The sequence below is a fragment of the Ranitomeya variabilis genome, chromosome 2 (assembly GCF_051348905.1).
Source record: "Ranitomeya variabilis isolate aRanVar5 chromosome 2, aRanVar5.hap1, whole genome shotgun sequence".
Lineage (NCBI taxonomy): Eukaryota > Metazoa > Chordata > Amphibia > Anura > Dendrobatidae > Ranitomeya > Ranitomeya variabilis.
Genome location: NC_135233.1, coordinates 128690529 through 128712085, shown reverse-complemented (window position 1 = coordinate 128712085; position 21557 = coordinate 128690529). Strand labels below are relative to the sequence as shown.

Sequence of the window (21557 nt, the reverse complement as noted above, 5' to 3'; positions counted from 1 at the left end):
CTCCACAGCGTGGCTGGCCAGTAAAGGTCTCAAAGAAGAAAAAATTATGACATGGCCCCCTTGTTCATCTGATCTGAACCCCATAGAGAACCTGTGGTCCCTCATAAAATGTGAGATCTACAGGGAGGGAAAACAGCCCACCTCTCGGAACAGTGTCTGGGAGGCTGTGGTGGCTGCTGCACGCAATGTTGATCGTAAACAGATCAAGCAACTGACAGAATCTATCAATTGAAGGCTGCTGAGTGTCATCATAAAGAAAGGTGGCTATATTGGTCACTAATTTTTTGGGGTTGTGTTTTTGCATGTCAGAGATGTTTATTTCTAAATTTTGTGCAGTGATATTGGTTTACCTGGTGGAAATAAACAAGTGAGATGAGAATATATTTGGTTTTTATTAAAGGGAACCTGTCACCCCAAAAATCGAGGGTGAGCTAAGCCCACCAGCATCAGGGGTTTATCTACAGCATTCTGGAATGCTGTAGATAAGCCCCCGATTTATCCTAAAAGATAAGAAAAAGAGGTTAGATTATACTCACCCAGGGACGGTCCCGGTCCGGTCCGATGGGTGTCGCGGTCCTGTCCGGTGCCTCCCTCTTCATCAGATGACGTCCTCTTCTGGTCTTCGCGCTGCGGCGCAGGCGTACTTTGTCTGCCCTGTTGAGGGCAGAGAAAAGTACTGCAGTGCACAGGCGCCGGGCCTCTCTGACCTTTCCTGGCGCCTGCGCACTGCAGTACTCTGCTCTGCCCTCAACAGGGCAGACAAAGTACGCCTGTGCCAGAGCCGCAGCGTGAAGACCAGAAGAGGACATCATCCTATGAAGATGGGAGGCCCCGCACCGGACCGCGATGCCCACCGGATCGGACCGCCCGCCCAGGTGAGTATATAATATACGGTAACCTCTTTTTCTCATCTTTTAGGATACATCGGAGGCTTATCTACAGCATTACAGAATGCTGTAGATAAGCCCCTGATGCTGGTGGGCTTAGCTCACCCTCGATTTTGGGGGTGACATGTTCCCTTTAAGTTGCCTAATAATTCTGCACAGTAATAGTTACCTGCACAAACAGATATCCTCCTAAGATAGCCAAATCGGAAAAAAAAAACACTCCAACTTCCAAAAATATTAAGCTTTGATATTTATGAGTCTTTTGGGTTGATTGAGAACATAGTTGTTGATCAATAATAAAAATAATCCTTTAAAATACAACTTGCCTAATAATTCTGCACACAGTGTAATTTGATCTATTACTTCTATATTTTCATTGTGATCAAAGCTCCATTTTATTTCTGTCGCTGACTACTGAAAGGCTCCAAATATGACATTTTTGAAAGTGACTATATTAGTCAGTGACTTTCAGCTATAGATCTGCGTCCATCAGTGTGAGAGTTACCAGCCCTATTTTAAGGGTTAAGTGTTCTCTTTGTAAATTTCAGATTAAAAGCACATCACATTTTACTAGCACACCTTTATATGCATGTTCACAGGGGTCCATCCAACAGATCATAACATCAAATTGTTTAGCTGGTGTGTGCCTATAGAAAATAGTAATTTATTGAGTAATGTCATCATCTACTGCTTAAAGATTGTCAAATCCTGTTTCCTACACTTGATTTGTTTCCTCCTGATAAGCACTTTCTGCTGTGCTGCCATTTCAGTAAAGGTCATTCTTAAGAGTAGGAATTCTCCATTCTTATCCTTTTATGTCTGTTTTTATCAGAATATATGTATATATATATATATATATATATATATATATATATATATATATATATATATATACTGTATATATATGTATGTATATACACAAGACAACAGCACCAGGGCCGCACCAGGGCCTTCAAAATTTGATAAAGTGTGCTTTAATCAACTACGCATAGTGTGTGACTTTTCGGCTCAACATTTAGTCTGCCTGGCTTTCCTATAAATATATATATATATATATATATATATATATATATATATATATATATATATACAGTACAGACCGAATGTTTGGACACACCTTCTCATTTAAAGATTATTCTGTATTTTCATTACTGTGAAAATTGTACATTCACACTGAAGGCATCAAAGCTATGAATTAACACATGGGGAATTATATACCGTATATACTCGAGTATAAGCCGACCCGAGTTTAAGCCGATCCCCCTAATTTTGCCACTAAAAAACTGGAAAAACTTAATGACTCGAGTATAAGCCTAGGGTGGGAAATGCAGCAGCTACCGGTAAATGTCAAAAGTAAAAATAGATACCAATAAAAGTAAAATTAATTGAGACATCAGTAGGTTAAGTGTTTTTTTAACATCCATATTGAATCAGGAGCCCCATATAATGCTCCATAAAGTTTATGATGGCCCCATAAGATGCTCCATATTAAAATATGCCCCATATGATCCTGCATAAAGGTTAATAATGGCCCCATAAGATGCTCCATAGACACATTTGCCCAATATAATGCTGCACAAATGTTGATTATGGCCCCATAAGATGCTCCATAAAGATTTTTGCCCCATATAGTGCTGCACAAACCTTGATTATGGCCGCATAAGATGCTCCATACAGACACTTGCCCCATATAATGCTCCACAAATGTTAATTATGGCCCCATAAGATGCTCCATAAAGATATTTGCCCCATATAGTGCTGCACAAACGTTATGGCCTCATAAGATACTTCATACAGACACTTGCCCCATATAGTACTGCACAAACGTTGATTATGGCCCCATAACATACTCCATACAGACACTTGCCCCATATAGTACTGTACAAACGTTGATTATGGCCCCATACAGACACTTGACCCATATAGTGCTGCACAAACGTTATGGCCCCATAAGATACTCCATACAGACACTTGCCCCATAGAGTGCTGCACAAATGTTGATTATGGCCCCATACAGACACTTGCCCCATATAGTACTGCACAAACGTTGATTATTGCCCCATACAGGCACTTGCCCCATATAGTGCTGCACAAACGTTGATTATGGCTCCTGTTATGACCTGGTGGTTAAGAGGCCACACCGATATGACCTGGTGGCTAAAACGCAACATGGGACGAGCTCTGAGAAGGTGGTATCTCTACTGACCGCAGTCTCTAATCCTAACAACAACACTAGTAATAGCCGTGGGATGTTCCTAACTCACCCTAGACACCTCTTCACAGCCTAAGAACTAACTACCCCTAAAGAAGGAAATAGAAAGCTATCTTGCCTCAGAGAAAACCCCAAAAGGAAAGATAGCCCCCACAAATATTGGCTGTGAGTGAAGAGGGAAATGACGTACACAGAAATGAAATCAGATTTCAGCAAAGGAGGCCAATACTAAACTTGATAGACAGAGAGAAAAGGATACTGTGCGGTCAGAATTAAAAACTACAAAATCCACGCAGAGTTTACAAAAATGAACTCCACACCGACTCACGGTGTGGAGGGGCAAATCTGCTTTCCCAGAGCTTCCAGCTAGCCTGAATATGACATAGTGACAAGCTGGACAAAAAGAGACATATTTGCAGAGCAATAGAGTCCAAGCAAATGGACAAACAAGAACTAGCAGAAACTTATCTTTTGCTGACAAGGACAGGCCATATGAGAAATCCAAGGAGAGAACCAAATCCAAACCAAGGACATTGACAGCTGGCATGAACTAAAGCCCAGAGCAGGTTTAAATACAAACCCAGGCAAGGCGATTAGTGAAGGCAGCTGCCACAGCTACCCAAAGGAGCAGCAGTTCCACTCGAAACCACCAGAGGGAGCCCAAGGGCAGAATTCACAAAAATACCATTAGCAACCACAGGAGGGAGCTCCAGAACGGAATTAACAACAGGCTCCATACAGACACTTGCCCCATTTGCTGTTGCTGCGATAAAAAAAAATCACATACTCACCTCCGTCGCTCAGGCCTCCAGCACTTTCAATATTCACCTGCTCCCCGTTCCGGGCGCCGCTCCATCTTCAGCGTCTTCTGCACTGTTGTTCAGGCAGAGGGCGCGCACTAACCACGTCATCGTGCCCTCTGACCTGAGCGTCACTGCAGAAGACGCTGAAGACGGAGCGGCACCCGGAACCGGGGAGCAGGTGAATATCACGCAGCGCTCCCCTCCCCGTTATACTCACCTGCTCCTGGCTCGGTGCAGTCCCTGCTTCCCCGGCAACGGCAGCTTCTTTCTGTACTGAGCGGTCACCGTTACCGCTCATTACAGTAATGAATATGCGACCCCACGCCTATGGGAGGTGGAGCCGCATATTAATTACTGTAATGAGCGGTACCATGTGACCACTCAGAACAGGAAGAAGCTGCGGCGCTTGGGAGCCAGGGACCCCGCCAGGAGTAGGTGGGTATAATTAGACAGCCCCCGCTCCCCCTCTCCTGCCGACCCCTGGGTATGACTCGAGTATAAGCCGAGAGGGGGACTTTCAGCCCAAAAAAATGGGCTGAAAATCTCGGCTTATACTCGAGTATATACGGTACTTAACAAAAAAGTGTGAAACAACTAAAATTATGTCTTATATTCTAGGTTCTTCAAAGTAGCCACCTTTTGCTTTGATGACTGCTTTGCACACTTTTGGCATTCTCCTGATGAGCTTCAAGAGGTAGTCACCAGGAATGGTCTTCCATCAATCTTGAAGGATTTCCCAGAGATGCTTAGCAATTGTTGGTTCTTTTGCCTTCACTATGCGGTCCAGCTCACTCCAAACCATCTCGATTGGGTTCAGGTCTGATGAATGTGGAGGCCTGGTCACTTGGCGTAGCACCCCATCACTCTCCTTCTTAGTCAAATAGCCCTTACTCAGCCTGGAGGTGTGTTTGGGGTCATTGTCCTGTTGAAAAATAAATGATGGTCCAACTAAACGCAAACCGGATGGAACAGCATGCTGCTGCAAGATGCTGTGGTAGCTATGCTGGTTCAGTATGCCTTCAATTTTGAATAAATCCCCAACAGTGTCACCAGCAAAGCACCCCCACACCATCACACCTCCTCCTCCATGCTTCATGGTGGGAAACAAGTCTCTTCTGCTTGTTGTCTGTTCTTGGCAGTGGTTTCCTAGCAGCTATTTTACCATGAAGGCCTGCTGCACAAAGTCTCCTCTTAACAGTTCTAGAGATGTGTCTGCTGCTAGAACTCTGTGTGGCATTGACCTGGTCTCTAATCTGAGCTGCTGTTAACCTGCGATTTCTGAGGCTGGTAACTCGGATAGACTTATCCTGAGAAGCAGAGGTGACTCTTGGTGTTCCTTTCCTGGGGCGGTCCTCATGTGAGCCAGTTTCTTTGTAGCGCTTGTTGGTTTTTGCCACTGCACTTGGGGACACTTTCAAAGTTTTCCCAATTTTTCGGACTGACTGACCTTCAATTCTTAAAGTAATGATGGCCACTTATTTTTCTTTACTTAGCTGCTTTTTTCTTGCCATAAGACAAATTCAAACAGTCTATTCAGTAGGACTATCAGCTGTGTATCCACCAGACTTCTGCACAACACAACTGATGGTCTCAACCCCATTTACAAGGCAAGAAATCCCACTTATTAAACCTGACAGGGCACACCTGTGAATTGAAAACCATTCCCGGGGACTGCCTCTTGAAGCCCATCAAGAGAATGCCAAGAGTGTGCAAAGCAGTCATCAAAGCAAAATGTGGCTACTTTGAAGAACCTAGAATATTAGACACAATTTCTGTTGTTTCACACTTTTTTGTTAAGTATATAATTCCACGTGTTAATTCATAGTTTTGATGCCTTCAGTGTGAATGTACAATTTTCATAGTCATGAAAATACAGAGAAATCTTTAAATGAGAAGGTGTGTCCAAACCTTTGGTCTGTACTATATATATATATATATATATATATATATATATATATATATATATATATATATATATATATATATATATATATATATATATATTCTGTAGATATATTAGGAAGGCCAAATAAGAAATGGTTGAAACTTAGCACTCGAGGTTGTGATGAAAGGCACATGACTAGCTATGACTAGAACCAGGCCGTATGTTCACTTGATGTAGTCAGCTGGGAGAGCTGAGCAGAGTGGATTGTGTTGGAGCTGCAGAAGGACAAGCCAGTCTCTCTCTGAGAAGAGTCTGTACAGGTCATGTGCACCAAACTGCCATTGTCACTGTTTGCTGTGGACAGTAACCATTTTGTGTGCCCAAACTGGGACTAAGTCAGCCGTGTCTGAGTCACCAATGAATGTGAGCCCTCTGAGCCTAAACCAGGACCTTCATTGCTCTCTGGACGAGACCCCGTTATTGCTTTGCCTGCACTTTAAAAGGACTGTGATATTGGAGCCAAACTGCAAGGAAAAGGCTTTTTAATTTTCAGAATTAGTAGGGGTCCCTGAGGTGTGAAATAAATCTATTATTAAGTGATGCCATATCCACGCGCTATGTCATCACTTACCAAGATGGGAATACCCTGTATTCAAGTGGATCAGTATGGGAAAATGTAATTTCCTTTCTTACATTACATTGTAACATATTGCACATTGTAAGTAATAACAGTTACGAAATTAGGCTTGAATTCTGGATGAAGGTTCTAGGGTACAGATGTTTCTTCATTGAGATTGCTGATACTATGAGCTAAAATATGCAGTAGTAAGATGATTCTGCTTCAGTACTCGGAATGAATAAAGTCATGAGAACATATTACCCCTAAATAAGACACTTGAAATAATGTCCTCTACATAAAGAATTGTCAATTTCAAAACTGTTGTTTGAACTAAATATGGAATAAATGGAATATTAGTGATTGCTATGCATCGGTACAGAGTGGACTTATTGCGTACATAGGGGTCACGCACGACGCACCTCTCCCGTGGTCCTACCTTTGCTATAGAGAGTAGTGGAAACTTGTTTTTAAAATAGATGTTGGGATTCATTTATGCAAAACCGAGCAGCATTTAGGGCATGTGTAGAAATGGTCCACTGTGGATTTTTCCATAGCGGATTTGATAATTCCGCAGGGCAAAAGCACTGCTTTTTTCCTGCTGATTTATCGCTGATTTACCGCGGTTTTTGTGCGGTTCCACTGCGGTTTTCTATTATGGAGCAGGTGTAAAACCGCTGCGGATTCCGCACAAAGAATTGACATGCTGCGGAATGTAAACCGCTGCGTTTCCGCGTGTTTTTTTTTCACAGCATGTGCACTGCGGATTGCGTTTCCCATAGGTTTACATTGTACTGTAAACGCATGGGAAACTGCTGCGGACCTGTAGCAAAATCCACAGCGTGTGAACATAGCCATAGATGTAATAATAATAGGACACAATAAGGAATACTTTACAAAGTGCCAGTAACAGTATTAGAGTCTTTGAGCATCTGCCTTGTTTTTCACATATTTGTAGTTATTTTGCCTCCAAACCAAAGGATAATATTTGCCCATGCTTCCTGTAGGAATTGCTTGTGCGCGTAGAAGTATTACAACACAGAGAAAGTCTTCGATGTGTCTCCAGTATAGAGGAGCCCTGGCCCGACGTGCACATCCAATCTAAGATCCTGCAACTTCTTTGGCCTACACTTGAATGCCAGCATCCTGGGCGCCTCTGTATTTACAACTTTACCACTTTAAAGCGGTTTAAAGTGAGAGCTGTCAATCCCTCTGCAGGAACCATCTAAAAAGATCAAAACTGTTATTATTATCATTTATTATAGCGCCATTTGTTCCATGGCGCTTTACATGTGAAAAGGGGTGTACATAATAAAAGTGAGTCCAATAATCTTAGACAATACAAGTCAGTGACTGGTGCAGGAGGAGTGAGGACCCTGCCCGCGAGGACTCACAGTCTACAAGGGATGGGGGAGGATACAGTGGGTGCTGGTCGTGCAGCGGTTTGGTGGATCGGTGGTTATCTTTAGTAAAATACAACGAGTTTCGAAGTCAGTTTGGTTTCAAAAAATACAGTTAGACTCAGAATAAAATGCAATGCATTTTAACAAAGTTTTAGCTGCTTCTTTTTTTGTCCTCTTCTTTCTGGAGCCATTATTGACTCAAGGGGGAACCTGCAGTCTGGATTCCTCTTATATATGTCATTCCCAGAGCTGTTCCTTGTTTGTGATCACCACATTTTGGAGTTAGGGTTTTGCAATACTTTAGTCTTATGGTAGATAGGAAGGTGGGATTTAGATGGTTGCCTAAGTCCTACTCATTAATACCCTTGGTAAAGTAGAATGACTTGTTGGCACTCCTCCTATTACCCAACACCCTGGGCACGTGGCCCGGCACCCGCAGTTATGTTTCTGCATTGTCTCCTGCCGTGTAGGCCCAATCTAACATTTGCTTTGCAAAGGAGTACCGAGGAACTGCCTCAGAATTCTGCATCAGATGGTTAATTTGTTTATTTCTATTATTTCAGTCTTGTTACTTAAAAGACAAGAATAAAAATCCATCACCACTCACTCATGAGGAGAAAATAACTGTAGAAGAAGACTCGTGCCCTTGAGGTGGGGGCAGCGGTGATTTTCTGCCGCATGTTTGCTTGTACTGATAGTAGCTATCATTTTGAAGAAAGTGAGATGTGTAAGGAAGATATGATACTTTGATGTCTGCTAGATGTCTTTTATTGAGTGTTCCTTTGGAATATGAGTATTTATATGAATCAGATGCACTGTGTACTATATTTCAGTTCTGGCGCTGGCACGGATGATCGAGTTATATTGTCAGCTCAATGCAGTGTAAAGTTCTTTATCACTTCTCTAGCTGTCACATACCAGTAGTTTTATGGAAGTGTCTTCCAGGATAGGGCTGCACTGGTATTCTGATGGTTTAGTGTTACAAAGTATTAACCCGAGAAATGCAGATTTTTATCTTAAGGGCTGTGCTAAATTATGGGCTTTAATGGCCTGGAGCTGAAAATTATGATAAGTTTGTCTGAACCGTGGCCTTTTTCCTGATTGATTTTGATCTTTCATGCTCTCACATTTTGATGGATTCCACAGAATATTATGTTAATGGTTTTTTCCCTGTGATTGAATTTATTTTTGGCTGAGAATGGGTCACTTGTATCACTAAGATATCATTAGTGTATACTGTAGTGGGATAAAAGGAGAATTTGTAGAAAGAAATTGGTTATTCATTGCTACTTGACTATATTAGGTATTTATTGCTTATTACCCTCCGTAAAGATCTTAGGTATGATTGTCCTACATTCACTGACACTTATTACAATCCTTTTAAATACTATATAGCAATTTTGCCTAAAATATGAAGATGATAGCATTTGAATGCAAAGTCTTGCGTGTCAGCAACTAGAATCCAGTTATTACTTTCCATGTTGGTAAACTTGACACGGAGCAGAGGATGAGCAGTGCAGTCCCATAGTCAATGAAAAAAGTGGAAATGCGTATGCGCGACCATCAGTTTCCAGTGCTCAGGCCTCCAGTGATCAGTGCGTTATCTCACTTTCGATGGATAAGGAATACCTTACAAACTTTTTCCACTACACATGCAGTCCCATAATCAATGAGAACAGTGGAAACGCGTATTCTCGATCCCCAGCTCTCAGTGTTCAGTAGGTCAGAAGGTCAATGCCCAGCAATCAGTAAGTTATCCCGAATTCAATGGATGGATTGTACAAATTATTTAAAACTTCTTCCACTATACATGCAGTCCCATAGACAATGAAAAAAGCAGAAATGCCTATCCTCGACCTCTTCACCATTCAGACAGGGTTTCCAGAACTCTTTCTCAGGGTCTCTGTGCTCAGACCCCAGCAATCATTAAGCTATCACTGAGTCAGTGGATAGGGTATACCTTACAAACTTTGTGCAAATCGTTTAAGATTTCATTTTCTTAAATAGGCCCTGTACTGATGCAATGTTTGCTACTAAGTATGGCTGATATAGACATGTCCTAATAGATGCCTGCAGGGATATCAGTGCTTCCTTTTAGTTCACTTGAATAAGGCTCATCTTTACAGCCCAGACAGAGGGTAGAGGCTCGTTTACACTGCAATGCTCTATGTTAAATGACCGGCAAGATGCTTACCAATTGGCGGTTGTTAGTAGCCTTATTGCACAGGCTTCAGATGCGCACTCAATGATTGGTAATATTTCTCAGCATAATCGATAGACAAACAAGCAAAATACTTACAAAAAGATTATCGTTCTCGGCAGCCCATTGTCCCATGTAAACGGGACTCTCTCAGCTAAGAGCAAATAATCTTTACTGAGTGTTTTGTTGGCTCATCGGGTGATTCCTAGCCTTTTTAGAGTGCACGATTTTCGAGAAACAATCATTCCCAGTAAACGCTCGTTCATGGTAATTATGAAGTGTAAATGGATCTAATCTGTCAGTTTTCTGAAAAGCAATGATTCTCATTGGAGGTTGAGAGTTATAGAACGAGTCGGTGTATGGATTACGAGGACTCCTCCTTCCTATCTTGTAACCCCTTAAGAGTACAATCCTTTACTATTCTTCAATAATTGAAAAAGATTTGAGAAGTGGGTGCCGCCTTTAATGATTTTGATCATTTAAGATTATTACTGTGCAGTTCTTTCTACCATTATGTTTTATTCTCTATTTTTGGCAATAAAGTCTAATACTTGTTTAGCATGCCCCGTAACGAGCAGACTGAGGATGGATGACTGGGGAATTCCTGAACAACTGATAGCAATATTCCCATCCCATTGCTATGTAGACAGCTTCTCCTTAGCTCAAGCTGATCCTTTCTGTGTGTAATAGTGCAGCTCCAGCTGCTGACACCCCGCATGGGAAATGTATCCTTGCTGCTGTAGTGTCACAAAATGTGTTTCTAATTGTACAACTGAAGGCTGAGTAGTACCCTGTGCCATGCCTTCAGTCCACAATAACACACTGGTCCTGATCCAGTGTACAAGCAACTGAACAGCGTCTGAATAGTGGATCAATAACATTGGAAATAGAGCTGGATCCAGCACAACCACCAGGATTGGAGGTGCAAACTCCTAGTGTCCACGCCAGAGCCAATGGCGCCCCTTTTGTAGTGACAATTGATGCGCTCAATACAACATCAAAGGTAATACAAGGTTAAGACTGGCCGTGACTAGCAATATATTCATTAACATTCACTAGATCCTAATGGACAACTAAGGCCATGGTTACTGTAGGGCACATATTTAGCTTAAAATGAATCTGTCACCAGATTTTTTACATCTAATTTTAGAGAATCATAATTTACAGACCGAGACTCTAATTCCAGCAATGTGTCACTTACTGGGCTGCTTTCACTGTTTTATCAGCAGGAGTAGTCAAACCCTGTTTCCACCACTGATTGCCAGCTTTCTGCCTATGCACAGTGTACACAGACATCTGCCAATCAGTGCTGTAGGGGGGGTTATACAGAGCTCAGCATTTAGAGAACTGGTATATATGCAGTTGATAAATCAGATTTTAATCAAAACTGCAGCACCCAGTAAAATAAGTGACACATCGCTGGAATCAGAATCTTTGCCCCTACATTATGCTGCTCTCAGATGAGGTGGCAAAAACCTGTTAACAGATTCCCTTTAAAGGCCAGTAAATTGTTCCAATCCATTCAGTGCTCATACTTACAGTGGGCTAGGACCATGACAAATGAGCATGCTTTTGGCATCTGTTGTGACTATGCTAAGATAACGTTTCTTCCATTGCAGGTCCAGACTGTATCATTACAGTTCTAGGCTTTAGTATGCCTCCTCCTAATCAATATGAAATGAGAACTTAGAAAAGCCTGTACTGTGTGATTATATGGGTACAAATTCTATTTATAAGGTCCTATTAGGTTCTCACTATTCTTAGTCTTTTTCTACCTCTTTGAGCTTTCATCTCCGGCCCTAATGTTCAGAGAGGTAATGAGAATTGCAGCATAATTGCAGTATTATACGGCGCGGCTGCAATCGAAGTGAAGTTGAGCAATACAGCTCCACTAAATCCATGCCCTTGAAATATCATAACATAATTGGTGCTCAGAGACTTACAAAGACACTCTTGTTAGGCTGTGGTTTGGTATTTCATGGGACCAAGTTCTGTACAAAGTTGGTTTAGTCAAAAAGTTTAATCTCTGCGAAATCTTGTGCCCTTTTCGGGACTTCCCAGAAGAGCTGAGAATCATAATGTTATATTCGTCTTTCAGCCCAGATATAACACCCAGCGCATTTCCCTACAGTATAAAGAAAACCAAACATGACTCACAAGCTCTATTAATACGACGTTCCCAGCTGCAGACTATGTACTAAACATTTATCACCGTTTCGGACAATTTGCACAGGATGTATATTTTGGAATAGTAGAAATCATTGACACGGGATAGAAGAATTAAACAATAGACAGAAGTGCTGCCATTAATACAGGACATGGCGGCACAATGCATACATTGATTGACTTCCTCTTAGAGGAAAACTGTATCGTCATTCAATATTCTTTGTTTTCCTGAAACTTGACATTGGGCGGTTTTTACGTATTTTGGACAGTTTGAAAAATGCATTATTGATCTTAGAATAAATAATAGACAGAGGCTTCAATGTAAAGGTGATTTGGTTTAATAGTTCTGCTAGTCCGGAAATGTCTAATGATGTATAATAATACTTCATGATCTTCACAGCAAATTATAGCACAGTGAACCCTTTCTCTAGTCATTCTCTAGATCAGTGGTCCCCAACCTTTCTTAACCTAACAGCCACATTTAGCTTTGAAAGATGGTCGTGATCCACATCCATCCTCTGAGTATTGGCACCCAGAGACCCCCATGCCAGCCAATATCTCCCTCTAAGAAATCATACTGAGTCATTTTGCCACCCTTATAGGCAGCATACTTACATCGAGGGGTTTCCACCTAACCCCCATTTAGTATTCTCGCATCAAGCGCTCCCAACACACTAACGCATCCAGTTTCCAGAACACCCCTTTCTCTAGTAGATTCCTCTCCCTCCAGCCCCATGGCCAGTATATGCACATCTAGACCTGATAGTCTGTGCGGGGTTACACAGAAAAGTAACCATCTGGAGACTTTCCCCTCATAGCTGTTTGTTAGACCTGGTACTAATGCACCAGACTGGCAGATAGCTGCGAGCCACAGATTATGGGCCCACGAGTAGAGTTCAGCGAATTTGCTCGGGTTCCATCTTATTCGGCAAGCTATAGCACTTGTCAAATAAGCTGCAGAGGGAACCCGGCTTCCTGGATCACTCCGGCTGATCAGCTGATCGACGCCGCCTCTGCATGACACAGCCGCGACACATGCAGCTACGGCGCTGATCGGCTGGCGCGATCCAGGAAGCTAGGTTCCCTCTGCACCTTATTCGACAAATGCTATAGCTTGCCAAATAAGAAGGAACCCAAGCAAATTCTCTACCCACGAGCCATAGGTTGGGGCACCCTGCTCTTGATGCTCATTAATAGTTCTATATTTGGTGTTATTTTCCGATGTTCTGCTGACTTTGGGTCATAGATTATCATTGGACGATGACAGAAATCTGGATGATTGTCATAGTATTAACCCCTTAACGACCGCCGATACGCCTTTTAACGGCGGCCGCTAAGGGTACTTAAACCACAGCTGTGGAAAAAGTGAATAGCGCCCCCCAGAGTTGGATTTTCTCTGGGGTCTCGGTTGCCGAGGGTAGCCGAGACCCCAGAGAACATGATTCGGGGGTTTTTTACCGACCCCCGAGTTTTGATCGCCGGTAATTAACCGTTTACCGGCGGTCGCAACAAAAAGAACAACGCAATTTCCCATTTAATTTCTCTGTCCTCCGATGTGATCGCACATCGGAGGACAGAGAAATAGGGTCCCCGATCGCCCCCGATGGCCCCCCAATACTCACATATCTCCCCCGGTGCTCCTCGTGGCTCCCGATGGGCGCCGTCATCTTTTTCCGGGGAAAAAATGGCGGGCGCAGTGCGCCCGCCGCCCGGCACCCGGAAGATCTTTGGGCTGCCTGGGGTAGCCGAGACCCCAAAGAACATGATCGGGGTCGGTTTTTACCGACCCCTGCTTTGCGATCGCCGGTAATTAACTGTTTACCGGCGACCGCAAAAAAAATAAAAAAAGCGATCTGTAATTCTCTGTCCTCTGATGTGATCGCACATCAGAGGACAGAGAAATAGGGGGATTCGGGGACCCTATCATACTTACCGGTGTCCCTGGGTCCTCCTGCATCTCCTCCTGCCCACCGGCTTCTTCCTTGGGAAAGAAAATGGCGGGCGCATGCGCAGTGCGCCCGCCATCTGCCGGCCGGCAGGAGAGACGAGTTGGGGCTAAAATTAGGGTTAGGGTTAGGGTTGGGGCTAAATTTAGGGTTAGGGTTGGGGCTAAATTTAGGGTTAGGGTTAGGCTACTTTCACACTAGCGTTTTTTGGCTTCCGTCGCAATGCGTCGTTTTGGAGAAAAAACGCATCCTGCAAAAGTGCTTGCAGGATGCGTTTTTTCTCCATTGACTTGCATTAGCGACGGATTGCCACACGTCGCATCCGTCGTGCGACGGATGCGTCGTGCTCGGATGCGTCGTGCTTTGGCGGACCGTCGGCACAAAAAACCGCTACATGTAACTCGCCATTTCCGACTGCGCATGCACGGCCGGAACTCCGCCCCCGCCTCCCGCACCTCACAATGGGGCAGCGGATGCGTTGAAAAACAGCATCCGCTGCACCCGTTGTGCGGCGCTAGCGTCGGTACGTCGGCCCGACACACTGCGACGGGCCAAGTACGACGCTAGTGTGAAAGTAGCCTTAGGCTTCTTTCACACTTGCGTCGGTAAGGGGCGGTCGCAATGCGTCGGCCCAACGTACCGACACACGTTGTGAAAATTGTGCACAACGTGGGCAGCAGATGCAGTTTTTCAACACATCCGCTGCCCAGTCTATGTCCTGGGGAGGGGGGGGCAGAGTTACGGCCACGCATGCGCAGAAATGGCGGATGCGACATACAAAAAAAAGGTTACATTGAACTTTTTTTGTGACGACGGTCCGCCAAAACACAACGCATCCAGTGCACGATGGACGCGACGTGTGGCCATCCGTCGGCAATACAAGTCTATGGGCAAAAAAGGCATCCTGTGTGCACATTTGCAGGATCCGTTTTTTGTCCAAAACGACGGATTGCGACGGATGCCACACGACGCAAGTGTGAAAGTAGCCTTAGGGTTAGGGTTGGGGCTAAAGTTAGGGCTAGGGTTAGGGTTAAATTTAGGGTTAGGGTTGGGGCTAAATTTAGGGTTAGGGCTAAAGTTAGGGTTAGGGCTAGGGTTGGGGCTAAAATTAGGGTTAGGGTTGGGGCTAAAGTTAGGGTTAGGGTTGGGGCTAAAGTTAGGGTTAGAGTTGGGATTAGGGTTAGGGTTTGGATTAGGGTTGGTATTAGGGTTACGTTTGGGATTAGGGTTACGTTTGGGATTAGGGTTGGGATTAGGGTTAGGGTTGGGATTAGGGTTAAGGTTAGGGTTGGGATTAGGGTTAGGGTGTATTGGGATTAGGGTTAGGTTTGAGGTTAGGGTTGAGATTAGGATTAGGGGTGTGTTGGATTTAGGGTTTTGATTAGGGTTATGGTTAGGGTTGAGATTAGGGCTGTTTTGGGGTTAGGGTTGTGATTATCGATAGGGTTGTGATTAGGATTATGGATCGGATTGAGATTAGGGTTAGGGGTGTGTTGGGGTTAGGGTTGGAGTTAGAATTGGGGGGTTTCCACTGTTTAGGTACATCAGGGGGTCTCCAAACACGACAGCCAATTTTGTGCTAAAAAAGTCAAATGGTGCTCCCTCCCTTCTGAGCTCTGCCGTGCGCCCAAACAGTGGTTTACCCCCACATATGGGGCATCAGCGTACTCGGGATAAATTGGACAACAACTTTTGGGGTCCAATTTCTCCTGTTACCCTTGTGAAAATAAAAACTTGGGGGCTAAAAAATCTTTTTTTGTGGGAAAAAAAATATTTTTTATTTTCACTACTCTGCATTATAAACTTCTGTGAAGCACTTGAGCATTCAAAGTTCTCACCACTATCTAGATAAGTTTCTTAGGGGGTCTAGTTTCCAAAATTTGGTCACTTGTGAGGGGTTTCTACTGTTTAGGTACATCAGGGGCTCTGCAAACGTAACATAACACCCACAGACAATTCTATCAAAGTCTGCATTCCAAAATGGCGCTCCTCTTCCGAGCTCTGCCGTGTGCCCAAACAGTGGTTTACCCCCACATATGGGGTACCAGCATACTCAGGACAAATTGGAGAACAAATATTGGCATCCAATTTCTCTTGTTACCCTTGTGAAAATAAAAACTTGGGGGCTAAAAAATCTTTTTTGTGGAAAAAAAAAATATTTTTTATTTTCACTACTCTGCATTATAAACTTCTGTGAAGCACTTGGGCATTCAAAGTTCTCACCACATATCTAGATAAGTTCCTTGGGGGGTCTATTTTCCAAAATGGGGTCACTTGTGGGGGGTTTCTACTGTTTGGGTACATTAGGGGTCTGCAAACGCAACATAACGCCCGCAGACAATTCTATCAAAGTCTGCATTCCAAAACGGCGCTCCTTCCCTTCCGAGCTCTGCCATGCGCCCAAACAGTGGTTTACCCCCACATATGGTGTACCAGCATACTCAGGACAAATTGGACAACAACTTTTGGGGTCCAATTTCTCTTGTTACCCTTTTGAAAATAAAAACTTGGGGGCTAAAAAATCTTTTTTGTGGAAAAAAAAATATTTTTTATTTTCACGACTCTGCATTATAAACTTCTGTGAAGCACTTGGGCATTCAAAGTTCTCACCACACATCTAGATAAGTTCCATGGGGGGTCTAGTTTCCAAAATGGGGTCACTTGTGGGGGGTTTCTACTGTTTAGGCACATCAGGGCTCTCCAAACGCGACATGGCATCCGATCTCAATTCCAGTCAATTTTGCATTGAAAAGTCAAATGGCGCTCCTTTGCTTCCGAGCTCAGCCATGCGCCCAAACAGTGGTTTACCCCCACATATGGGGTGTCGGCGTACTCAGGACAAATTGTACAACAACTTCTGGGGTCCATTTTCTCCTGTTACCCTTGGTAAAATTAAAATTTGGAGGCAAAAAGATCATTTTTGTAGAAAAAATGCGATTTTTTTTATTTTCACGGCTCTACGTTATAAACTTCTGTGAAGCACCTGGGGGTTTAAAGTGCTCACCACACATCTAGGTAAGTTCCTTAAGGGGTCTAGTTTCCAAAATGGTGTCACTTGTGGGGGGTTTCCACTGTTTAGGAACATCAGGGGCTCTCCAAACGTGGCATGGCGTCCGATCTCAATTCCAGCCAATTCTACATTGAAAAAGTAAAACGACACTCCTTCTCTTCCAAGCTCTGCGGTGCGCCCAAACAGTGGTTTACCCCCACATATGGGGTATCGACGTACTCAGGAGAAGTTGCACAACAACTTTTGTGGTCTAATTTCTCCTGTTACCCTTGTGAAAATAAAAATTTGGGGGCAAAAAGATCATTTTTGTAGAAAAAATGCGATTTTTTATTTTCACGGCTCTACGTTATAAACTTCTGTGAAGCACTTGGGGGTTCAAAGTGCTCACCACACATCTAGATAAGTTCCTTAAGGGGTCTAGTTTCCAAAATGGTGTCATTGTGGGGGGTTTCCACTGTTTAGGCACATCAGGGGCTCTCCAAACGCGACATGGCATCCGATCTCAATTCCAGCCAATTCTGCATTGAAAAAGTCAAACTGTGCTCCTTCACTTCCAAGCTCTGCGGTGCGCCCAAACAGTGGTTTACCTCCACATATGGGGTATCGGCGTACTCAGGAGAAATTGCACAACAAAATTTGTGGTTAAATTTCTGTTTTTACACTTGTGAAAATTAAAAAAAATGGTTCTGAAGTAAAATGTTTGCAAAAAAAAGTTAAATGTTCATTTTTTCTTCCACATTGTTTCAGTTCCTGTGAAGCACGTAAAGGGTTAATAAACTTCTTGAATGTGGTTTTGAGCAGCTTGAGGGGTGCAGTTTTTAGAATGGTGTCACACTTGGTTATTTTCTATCATATAGACTCCTCAAAATGACTTCAAAGGTGATGTGGTCCCTAAAAAAAACATGGTGTTTTAAAGATGAGAAATTGCTGGTCAACTTTTAACCCTTATAACTCCCTAACAAAAAAAAATTTGGTTTCCAAAATTGTGCTGATGTAAAGTAGACATGTGGGAAATGTTATTTATTAACTATTTTTCGTGACATATCTCTCTGATTTAAGGGCATAAAAATACAAAGTTTGAAAATTGCAAAATTTTAAAAATGTTCGCCATATTTCCATTTTTTTCATAAATAATCGCAAGTAATATCGAAGAAATGTTACCACTATCTTGAAGTACAATATGTCATGAAAAAACAATCTCGGAATCAGCAGGATCCGATAAAGCGTTCCAGAGTTATAACCTCTTAAAGTGACAGTGGTCAGAATTGTAAAAATTGGCTCGGTCATTAATTACCAAATTGGCTCTGTCACTAAGGGGTTAAAGAGTAACTTGTTTAATTTTTTTTTCATAACTCAGTAGTACATGTGAAAATTGGAAACTTTGTAGTGCATTGTATCTGAGAAACCCACTTCTTCCTCCTCCTGAAATGATCATTCATTCCAAATCCTCAGTTAACAGGTAAAATCTGTCTTCAGTAACTACAAATTTTCCCATTATTGAGGTAGATGACCATCTCTTAAGTATCTGTGGAGAACTGTAGCTGTCGTTTAAGTAGAAATAGCTTAGCATCTTGTGCAGACTAAGGACATCTGAAGAAACTGGGATTCGGCAATCAAGTGTGTCCACTTCCAAGGTGTTACTGGATTCCCAAAATAGGTTATATTTTCTTATATCGTGCTTCTCCTGGGAGATAAAATTATTCAGCTTTGACTACTTATCGTCCTAAAACAAATATAGAGAGCATAGGTCAAAAAGACCAACAGCAATGAAGTACTGCGATACATAGCTTCCTTCCACAAGATATCTTATTGTACTTACAAAAGATTTATAAAAAACAACATGTTAAACATCATGTAAAGCCCAACTCATGTTTCACCACTGCGGCTTCTTCTGGTGCGTGGCTAGCTTTGAATTCCTCATTTATACTAATCCGTGACGATTTCTCGTTTCAGTGGAGCTTGCAGCAAAATCTCTGTGACTTTCTCTAGGCTCTCCATCTATAGAATTTTAAAAGCACCTACTGTCATCAAAGTAATGGGAAAATCTGTGCTGAATAGAGATTTTACCCATGAATTGATAGTGAAAGATCAGTATAAGATTAGAAAATATATTACAAAATTGTTTATTTCCATGTGTACTATTGATTTATGAAATAAAAATTATAAGAACAGTTACTCTTTAAGTTTTTGTGGTCAATTTACAGTGAACCTGCCAGTTGGATTTTGATAAGTAAACTACAGGCATTGTCAGGTTGGCATTGTTACACTGGGGTGAAGAAATCCGTCTTGTGGTTCTTGTGTAATCAGCGTTATAATTTTTCCGTCAATGAGATGCCCAGGCTCCAGGGTGGGACTTTAGGCACAGTCTTATCTTGTTGCTCTAAGCCAGACAAAGCAAGAAGAGACCTGCCAACAGGCCGCCCCTTAGCACAATCAGTCTGTCTCTATGATGAGGAGCATGTTTGTGACCAATGTTTGTGGCCGTGACCAATCAGCGACGCGGGATTTCTGTGACAGACATACAGACGGAAGTACCCCTTAGACGATTATATAGATAGATGGAGCATCATATGGGGCCATTATACAGTATGAAGCATCATTTGGGGTCATTATATAGTATGGAGCACTATGTTGGGCCATTATACAATATAGAGCACTATGTGGGGCCATTATACAGTGTGAAGCACTATATTGGGCCACTATACAATATGAAGCACAACATTGTTGGGCCACTATACAGCATGGAGCGCTATTTGAGCACATTATACAGTATGGAGAACTATGTGGTGCTATTATACAGTATGAAGAACTATGTGGCGCCATTATACAGTATAGAGCACTATGTGGGCCATTACAGTATGGAGTATCATGTGTGGCCATTATACAGTATGGAGCATCGTGTGGGGCCATTATAGTGTATGAAGCACCATCTGCGGCCATTAAACAAGTATGGCGCATCATATGGGGCCCTTATATAGTACGGAGCACTATGTGGGCACATTATACAGGTTTGGAGCACTATGTGGGGCCATTATACAGTATCCTTTATATATTTAAATTATGCTATTGGGCTATATACTTTTTACTGCTCTTACATAACATATTTTACTGTATTATTCCACTATAATTCCAAGAGTTAATAATTTTTATTTTTTTGTATTCTTTATTTATGAAAAAAGTGAATCGTTTTGGTAAGGAAAAATTTCCTCAATTGTAGACATTTTTTTTTTTAACAAATATCAAGATTGCCCAGTGACTTTGTGCAAGCTTTTAACTTTGACCCTCTGTGTATTTGCGGTTGACATCCCTGGCTTAAAGGGTTATTTTCATCATGATAAAAAGTTACAATTGCCAAGAGGTTGTAAAAACAAACAACTTTGCGATTTTACTTTTGATTCATAATCCTCTCCATTCTCAAAAACAGACCTCCACTGCAATCGGTGGCTAGTATCTTAGGCTTGGAGTGCAGCGCTTACAAGCTCTTTGCTATAGCGCGCTAGTTTATAAGTTGTTTTTCTAATCTAAAACCTCAGTATTCAGGTTAGATTGCAGTATCGGCACTTTGTGATAAATAAGTGGGTTTTGGATTGCAGGTTGAGCTCTCGGTCTCTAAAAGGTTCGCCATGACTGCTCTAGATGAAAGAAAGTCAAGCTATGTTTCTGGAAATAAGTCTTAGGTCATATTCACATATTGTGTAAATGCTGCATTTTTTCTGCTCATGATTTTTTCCAGAGCATGATTTAAGTGTGTGTCCACAGCAAAATATGTAATAATATGTCTGATTATTGCTTTTTTTGCTGCATTTTTTTTTACATTAGCTTTGCATTTAATTTGATACAATTTTGGTGCAGCATTTTAATGCAGTTCAAGGGGAGTACAGCTGTGTGTGAACGGGACCGAGCTAGAATTCCACACACAAACTGTAGACACGTGTGGTGCTGTTATAGGAAGAAAGCATCCAGGTTTCTTTAATTTTAGACAACTGAATGAGAAGAAAAATCATCTAGGACGATATGCGAGCCAATAAAAGTAGGAGTACGGATATAAAAAAAATACACCTGTGCTATTGATTTTTTGCTCTGTTGATTATCTTTTTACTGGCTGATTGGTTATCAAATTGAACAGATTGAATTATTGACGCCAGGACATTAGCATAATTTTTCTGTACATTAATTATTTTTTTCCTAGCTTATTGTTTAAAGAAAGAATATTCCAGCCACAGACCAGCAGAACACACTTGTCATTCTCTACAATTATCTGGCCCCAAATGATGACTCATTTTACGGTGCAATCAGACATAAATGCCTCTGCGATCCAGATTGGAGCTTCAGAATTAGTGCTGTGATTAATTGAGTTACGTTGCTGCTTGGATCCCAGTAATCAGTGCTTTGGTTAATTGCATTGGGAAAAGCAGGAATCGTATTACTG

General features: G+C 42.3%; 1 protein-coding gene across 1 annotated transcript in view; it reads left to right on the top strand.

Moving 5' to 3' along the window:
* Positions 1-21557, top strand: part of CRIM1 (cysteine rich transmembrane BMP regulator 1) — a 957989-nt gene that overhangs the window by 826906 nt on the left and 109526 nt on the right. The window lies entirely within an intron of this gene.